The sequence below is a fragment of the Pyxicephalus adspersus genome, chromosome 6 (genome assembly GCF_032062135.1).
Source record: "Pyxicephalus adspersus chromosome 6, UCB_Pads_2.0, whole genome shotgun sequence".
NCBI classification, from domain to species: domain Eukaryota; kingdom Metazoa; phylum Chordata; class Amphibia; order Anura; family Pyxicephalidae; genus Pyxicephalus; species Pyxicephalus adspersus.
Window position 1 is genome coordinate 99,073,806 of NC_092863.1, and position 9,538 is coordinate 99,083,343.

Consider the following 9,538-nt stretch of genomic DNA (forward strand, 5'->3'; position numbering starts at 1 on the left):
TTACAATCTAGAATCCTCCCAGTATCATACTTCCTGTGCTTTTATATATGCGCACCCTTTTTATACATATAGGCAGGAGTATGGCTGCAGTAAGATCATACGATTGCTTTATTATTAGATCACATAATCCTGCCATTAGATCACTATTTGACCACTTCCTTTAGGAGGTGACAACGCTGCTCTTTCTGCAGTGATATTGCACAGCAGTGTTGTCACCCTGTTGAAAGAATAAGAAAAAGCGTTTGTGTAAATGGCAAACAAATAAAAAGTCTGTCTCCAATTAATCCCTATTTAATGTACAGCGCTACGTAATATGTTGGCGCTATATAAATCCTGTTTATTATTAATAATTATAGCTCAAACAGTTCCATTTTTTTTCTTATATACATATTATGTTTTTGTCTTATAAAGTAAGTCTGTCCGTTTTGTCCCCCTGCACAGCTTGTCCTGTATGTGGAATACACAATAATAATATAATAATGAGCACAATATTCTATAATATAAAGGATTCAATGTATCTCTTGGCGGGGGTGAGAGAGGAATGGTGACCACAATGTGTGAAATGTGTCTTCTTCATCCTCCCCCTTCCTGATCCCAGCCTGGAATGTTTTTCTAGGCCTCTCCCACACACATTCACACAGGGAAATCTCCAACATCCTCACCCACCCAAGATACAGCGCAGGGTGGGCACAGTGCCCTCCGCCCAGACCCCGGCCCAGGCCTGGGAAGATGAAAGCTTCTCATTTCATACACATTGCCATCTTTTCACTGGGAATCAAAAACAAACGTCCAGATGTTGGATCATACAGAACAGGCATGCTGTGCTACGGCATGCTGTGCTACGAGCTGGGAGGGAGGGCTGGGGATTGTAGTCCTCCAACATTTCATATATCCCAGATGGGAGGGTGGGCTGGGGATTGTAGTTCCCCAGCATGTCATATATACCAGCTAAGAGGGAGGGCTGGGGATTGTAGTCCTCCTGCATGTCATATTTTATAGCTGGGAGGGAGAGCTAAGGGATTGTAGTCCTCCAGCATGTCATATCTCTTATATGGGAGAAAGGGCTTGGGATTGTAGTCCTTTCAATATGTTATACCTCCTAGCTGAGAGGGAGGGTTGGGAATTCTAGTTCTCCAGCATGTCATATCTCTTATATGGGAGGGCTGGGGATTGTAGTCCTCCAGCATGTCATATCTCCTACCAGTAGCTAGGATGATTGGCTGGGGAGTGTAGTCCTCCAGCATGTCATATGTCTTATATGGGAGGAAGGGCTGGGGATTGTAGTCCTCCAGCATGTCATATCTCTTATATGGGAGGGTGGGCTGGGGATTGTAGTCCTCCAGCATGTCATATCTCCTAACTGGGAGGAAGGGCTGGGGATTGTAGTCCTCTAACATGTTAAAAATTCTAGCTGAGAGGGAGGGTTGGGAATTGTAGTACTCCAGCGTATCATATCTTGTAGCTGGGAGGGAGGGCTGATGATTGTAGTTCTCCAGCATGTCAAATCTTGAAGCTGGGAAGAAGGGCTGGCGATTGTAGTCTTCTAACACGTTAAAACGCCTAGCTGAGAGGGAGGGTTGGGAATTGTAGTCCTCCTGCATGTCATATCCTATAGCTGGGAGGGCTGGGGATTGTCATAGCATGTCATATCTCTTATATGGGAGGGCTGGGGATTGTAGTCCTCCAGCATGTCTTATATCCTAGCTGGGATGATTGGCTGGGGATTGTAGTCCTCCAGCATGTCATATCTCTTATATGGGAGGTTGGGCTGGGTCTTGAAGTTCCTCAGCATCTCATCCCTCCTAAGGACGGGTTGCTGGAAGGGTATATTTGCTAGCCAGGAAAGCAGACTGTGACTTGTAGTCCCTCAGCATCTTATAGTACCTAACTAGGAGGGTGGGCTGGGTCTTGTAGTTCCCTCTCCTTGCTCGGAAGGTAAGCTGGGTCTTGCAGTTCCTCAGTCTTTTCTCCTAGCTGGAAGGATGGGTTGGGTGTTCTCAGCACATGAGGGTGGAGGCCTTGTCCTCAATTGACCTAGATGAGATGATCTTAAAGTGCACCCATGTCCAAATTACAGACACCCCTCAATCAAACCACAAATGCCCCATCTGTGACCCTCCGACACTTCCCTCACACCTCAATGTACAGGAAACCCACCGACCGATGCCGCCACATCTCCAGCTTCCAACCCCAGCACACCCAATGGGCCCTCAGACACAGCCGGGTCCCCAGATATCACTGCATATGTTCTGATCCAGAAAAAGAAAATAATATCTCCAAGCAGAATCCTTCTATAAGAAAGAATACAACAATAAAACGATCAACACATAAATGCTGCCTGGAAAACCAAAAGAGAAAGTCACTCAGTACTCAGGGAAGAAACAAACATAATATACAATCCATCACTGGGAGGAATAAGAAAGATAAGCAAAGAGTTACAACCCAACATAGAGGATGAAACACTGAAAGAAATCCTCCAACAGCCCCCATTGCTGCCCTACATGTCACCACCCAACCTCAGACACAAAGTAATAAAATAAATTAATAATAAGAACAATTCACTCTGAATACAGAAATGCAAACAAAGAAGAAAACCTTACAAAAATATATTGGAGTAACAGGACAGAAGTGGCAGACACATCATAACATAAGGAGTGTAATTTCTGTATACCTGGGGCAAATCATTTCTCATATCTGACCACCCTATAGAAGACATGACTGCTTTGGTTCTGGAACTAAACCGTTAAAAACTTCAATCATGCAGGTTCCTTTATTGCAGAATGGACCGGTGACGTCCCTTCCCCCATAAAATCCCCTCACCTGTCGCATGTAACTGTACTGAATACTCACCTGTCTCAGGTATATTGCAGGTGCTGCCATCTTCTACCTGGTTCTGATCAGCCATCTAGATTGTCTGGGCCGGGATGACACCTGTGCATGTGAGTTCATTCAGTCCTAGCAGCCCCAGGGATGCTGCAATACCCGGCAGATTAAACAGGATTTATATAGCGCCAACTTATTACGCAGCGCTGTACATTAAATAGAGGTTGCAAATAACAGATACAGACAGTGACACATGAAGAGGAGAGGACCCTGCCCTGAAGAGCTTACAATCTAGGAGGTGGGAAAACAGCACACATTGTATGCTGAGCTGCACATGAACGCAGTTAAGTATGTTTTATTGCCTGTCGCTTCTACAATAATTAATTTGTATGAGTGTTTTTTTTTTTTTTTGCAGAACTATGGTTCTTTTGTGTGTCAGTACTGCTTGGCCCAGGAAGAAGTGGGGTGACAGTAAAAAAATGACAGTACTCAACTCTGACTGCCAGATCTGTCTCACTAACCTTAGTAGCTGCAAGTACTGGGAAGTAATTCATCCTCAAAGATCACAGCAGAGTCTCTGAAGGATTCAGTGGGTGTCACATCTGCTGTTTGTTCACCCTAAAAGGCTTTCAGGCTACCAAGACACCACTGCTGATAAAAATGATCAGATAGTTGTGAGGAGAAATGATATCCACTTACCAACTGTGTACAAATCAGCCACCTACCACCATGCTGGTAATGATGGATGATAAGCTTGTACCACAGTTGGGGCTTAGATTAAGACACAGGTAAAACTCTGCTGGAACACGGGATCTGCTTTGGTGATTGATGAACTACTGACAACCGCCTATGAGAAAACCTTTGATGATAGAGCACCCAGGAAGCATCAATCAGATGTTGGTAGGTCACCACTAGGGATGAGCGAGCGAGTTTTTAAAACTCGATCTTGTGGCAAATTTGGCCATTCACGCTTACGGAAATTGTAAGCGAGAATGGCCGGTGTAAATTCACCGATCAAGCTCGAACTTCAAGAAACAACAAAAACTTTTTTTCAAAAAAATTAAAAAAAAAAGATTGTGGGCTGCGATGATTAGTGAATGTAGTGCCGGCTGCATTCATTGATCAGCTCACTGTGCGATCCCCGGCACTACAAATTTCCCTGTTCAAAACCTATAGTGCTCTCTGATTGGCTGAGGAAAGCTTTCCTCAGCCAATCAGGGAGCACTGGAAGTTTTGAATGGGGATACTTGTCCCTATTTAACCTCTATTGCCGGAGATCGCAAACAGGATTGCCAGGGCTGCAAGATAGATTGCAGCTCTCAGAATCCACTGCGATCCCGGGGCACTGAAGATTAATTAACCTCTAGTGCCAGGGATCGCACACTGTTCTCAAAAAGAAGGCACCACCTTTAATTAACCTCTAGTGCCCCGGGGTTCGCAAACAGGAGGATTCCCAGGGTATCCTGTGCATCCCCTGTGAATCCTGTTATAATTTTCTCAATCTTTTGATTGTTTTGCGAAATCGGTTCGCTGAAATTTCGTGGAACCATCGGAAGTTCGAGAACATTTTTGCTGGAATACCAGAGGAATTCTCGGTCGTCCCTACTTACCACCCACATGGTAATTATGGTGTTGATAACAAGGCAGAAAGTGTCTGAACCATCTCTATGAGGAGAGGAGATTTAATTGCCTCTGTTTAGAACATTGAAGATGAATTGCTCCACAATTTCTCTAGCTACAGAGGTGAGTGAGGGCTTGTACTTTAAATATTGTAATGTGCATAGCTAAAAAAATTTCTATTGCCTATTCAGTCAATTCAAGACCATTTCACTGAGCTCAGCGTTGTGTGGGCATGCGTGATATCTAATGTGTATGTGTAAAATATCCATGTATTTATTAGGCTTCACCATACTCCCCCGACATTGCCTTTATTTCCAAAAGGAAGGTGCCACCTTTGCTCATTCATCCTTCAGGGTCACCATCTATTCCATGGACTGAGATGAGATTTATTAAACTCTCCAAGACTGGAGAACATGCACTTTTAACAGTGAACCCGGGTAATCCCAAAAATCTGGTCCAGGATTGAAAATATTTGCTAACATGAAATTCATTCCAGGTTTGCTGGATCACCCAGCTTCACTGATAAAAGTGTATCTTCTCCAAACTTAATAAATCGGGGCCACGTTATAACTTGCTACAAAGTTGCAATCAGACCAATAGTGGAACTTTGGAAATGCTTCTGCAGCAGATTTATATCTCAGCTTTGATTGGAACTCAAGGATGACCTTGTAATATAAGAGTTATTTGGAGAAATGATTCTGTTGCTATATTGTGAAATATTTGGAATATATTCATGCATACGTGTAAAGTAAGGACAATGTTAAAAATATATGTGGCCATAGCTGGAAAATATAGTCACCGCCTTATCTGCGTACGCATTTCACATGTTTGACTTTGGGTGAATACTTGTTCACCCAATTCATCATCCTGACCTCGGCAGTGCCCGCATTATGACAAGCAGAAGTTTGCAGTGCCGCCTTCATCCATCTCCCAATACAAGTTTCCTTTAAATCAATGTAAACCCCCAAATGATATGTAAAGATCCTGGGCTCAGCTTCAAACACAGAACCTTCTTCTTGTCACACAAAGACAGGTGGCCCCGGTGTCACCGCGAGCAGGCCGGGTCTAACGAGTCAACGCTAATCCAAGGCACCGTCTCATTAAAGGGCCCCTTTCAAAAGCCTGAAAATGAAAAGGATTATTCTTGTACAACCGCCGGCTTCAATCGGCCCCATGCCGAAAGCGGGATTAGCGGCACATAAAGCATGGCTAAGGTCACTCTGGCCAATCAGAAAAATATCTTATTTATTCTATACAAGGGAGACAATCAGGGAAAGGAAGGAAAAGTTACATTGCTGAAGAAATGCTTGTTCTAACGATGCCGAAACACCAGCCTGTGCATGTCACAAATGTGCACGCAATCCGGGTCAATTTGCACAAATTTTTAACCCAAAGGCAAAATCAATGAACCAGGCCTAACTAACGGTTGTAGATACAGCTTTTATGTTTTATACTTCCAACCAGAAGCTGGAACTTTTTGGCTGATCTCCACTTATCATTTAATAAAGCTCTCCAAGGTTGGAGAGGATACATTTTCATCAGTGAAGCTGGGTGATCCAGCAAACCTGGAATGGATTTCTTCAAATTAATTTGCTATCTGCTAGCTCCCCTGACAGTATTCCCAAGTGTGGCTCGGGGTAAAAAAACATGCAAAAAGCGGTAACATTAAAAACAACCTTTCCCCGTTGCGTCCTCCACTGTCCTGCCCGACAGATCCCATTCTCGGGCAGCATCCTGTTCTTCGGCGAGTGCAGTGACGTTCCCCGGGGTTTCCCTTGTGACGTCGGTGCGTGCGGGAGGCAAAATAATTGTATTGAATCCAATACAAAGAAATCTTTATAATATATATATATATATATATATATATATCTATATATATATATATATGCTACTGTACAGTTATATTAAAGCTTTCAGTACTTTTATGCACCGATTTTTGTGTTTTTTTTACTTAAAGTTTAATATTAAATTTCCTAAATATTGGACATATTTTTGTTTTGAGTTATGCCTAAGAATTATAGGTCTACAATGTAAAATAAATTTCCATGCAAAAAAATGTACCACTTTTTGCATAAAAAAACAGACAGAATAAGAACGCCAGAGGGGCTAGCAAATATCCATTCCAGGTTTGCTGTATCACCCAGCTTCACTGATGAAAGTGTATCCTCTACAGCCTTGGAGAGCTTTAATAAATCAGGCCCATTGTGTCTGAAGAAAGGAGCTAGAGGGCCTTCACCTCTGAATAATAAGCTGCAAGAAGTACCTGAGAACACAGGATCTGTTGAAATAAAAAATGTACAGCGCTGTGTAATATGTTGGTGCTATATAAATCCTGTTTAATATTAGTATTATTATTAATAATAATAATTATAATAATAATAATGAAAGATTGGGTGACAGGTCCTCTTTAAGGATTGGACAGGGGTGTCAATACATGCTGAAGATCCTGCGGGGACACAACCGAGTATGCTACCCCGCTGACTGCTACTATATCCAACTCCAAACCTACTCATTTACTGTTCCATTGGGCTGGACAAACCTTATTGCATCCGTTCTAAACATCAAAAAGTCACATAGTATGCAAAAACAAAATATAAAAGGAACATATATATGGAAGGAGTAAGAAGAAGTGATATATTTGTGTCCCACTTCCCCACCTCTTAGATTGTAAGCTCTTTGGGGCAGGGTCCACTCCTCCTCCTGTGTCATTGTCTGTATCTGTCTGACATTTGCAACCCCTATTTATTGTACAGCGCTGCGTAATATGTTGGTGCTATATAAATACTGTTTAATATTAATAATAATAATAATAATAAAGCAGATGTAGCATTCCCCGATCATACCCCAATACCAAGCAGATCCTGAAACCTACAATGAGGTTCCCCTCTTGCTGCGGGTGGGGATTATATATTGATAATGACAATAATAAAAATAATCAATCATATTTATATATTAGACATACAATCCCAGGTCTGTTATGAATTCTTATCACATCCCAAAGTTCCCCTATCTATGCCCAAGTTGCGTCTTTGTAATACCCAGCCTTCATCAACAGGGGGCTCCGCAGGTTTCATACAGGCGCCATCCACCCACAGGGGCCCAAATCTCCAAAATCTCAGCCGCTGGGGCCAACAAATGTAATCTCAGAGCAATTTCTGAGCTTTTTGAAGTCTGCAGCATTTTTAGATATTTTGGATTGTTGAATGCCGTGCTGGTACTTAGTAATCAGCGATAGTTTAAGAGCTGGAAAAACAGTTTTTGGATCAGAGCGCAATAAATATTCGAATTCAGAATCTTATTTATCAAGCAAATTGGTATAATAAATATTATATAATATTATTTACTATAAATATATGATAAATAAATAAATGGCAATCTGATAGATTTTTGTTTTGTGTGTGGCAAAACGCCGACTTGGTAGATGGTACAATGGGCAAGGTAAATGGTCAGAGATTGGCATGAGCTGTACCAGTTGCACTGTGGCTGTTTTAATGGTCTTGGGTCTATTTATAAACAGTGAATCTGACATTCACCAAGCATTTTTAAGTGAAGAAACTTCCAGATCTATGTGTTTCAAGGACAAAGATCCATTCTGCAGCACAGAATGTTTGGTGATTGTTATTTCGATTAATAGACCTTATAAGTTGTATAATATAAATGGCAATGTATGGTGGTAAGGGAATGGCCTGCCGTGTGGTAAGGTGGGTATGGTAAGTGTGGCAGAGGCAGGGGCATCTCAACTAAATGGAAACAAAATGGAAAAATTGGGCCTAATTTTGGCAAAAATGGGATCTGATGTAACGGCACATTACTAAGGGTGGAGCAGACGTGCCAGGGTTGAAGGCAGTCACTGGCATGCATGCTCCTCCCTTGGTAATTATAATCATACTTATGCCCATACATCAGATGCCCGTTGGGTGCCATTTGGTAAACTTCCATAACTGGCATCTGAGAAGAAAGGCCAAATGACATTTCGGACCGAGCTGTTACCACCGAGGAAGCCGTGGTGCACAGACGGTACAATACTCGGCATTGCAAAGAATTTTGGGGGGCCGTTAGGTGTGAATGATCCCTATAGAACCCCTCCCTATACTAATAGGAAATTTCTCATATTCCTACATCTGACAGCTTGCCGAAGTCTCCACAATGTAACAGAACACGAGTCCTAACTGGGTATAACATCAATACAAAAACATCTGAATTGGTCCGAAGCTTCCATAGAGCCGAGCTGTCTCAGAATGCAGAAGATCAGAGAATTTCATTAAATATGGGTAAAAGTTGGGTAAATTTTGGAGGAAAAAATGTCCAAAAAAACCCATAGCAAAAATGGTTACTGCATAACTAAATATATGAGTAGCAAAATAAAGACGCACACAGACAGGGCAAGTACACAGAATTTTCTAAAGGAACCCTGGCTGTTCATATAGCAAAAATAATTAGGAATGTTTCACTTAGCTTAGTCAATGAAGTTGATTGATTCAACTATCCAATCCAATCCGACTATCCAAAAATTTTTTTTTTTGCATCTGATTGGGTATTCTATACAAAGTGAACATTCACCACATTCACTAGGCTAAGTGTAAAGGTTGTCACAAGGTGATTGGACAAAAACTTGTTCCCAAATTGAGAGGCTGCTAGTCTGGAGTTAGGGACCACAGAGGTGCATTGGGGCAGCGGCATTGCTTTACATATATTTGTAGTTGTATAAAACAATAACTATGGATTTAATACAAATTGTTGAATGTGTTTTAATTTTTGTATTGATTGGTATGGTAATGTGCTTAGGGCCCTATTCTGCAAAAAGCAACTGCACTGCAGGGCAATGGAAGCTTTTTTATGCATGCATTGTGGTGCAGTGAAGATCAGATGATGTTTTATATGTATATAGGAATCAATAGCCATGGACCCCATAGCGCCTACATTGTGTTTTTTTCCTATGTATTCTTCTGGTTTCATATTGTTAATATAATAGTTGTTAATAATTTCTTGACTTTTAGGGCTAAGCACAGCCTATATACAATTCACCTATTCTATGAGATTGCCTTATTGGAAATTGAGGGACAAGAAGAGCAATTTGCAATGTATATTACAATAA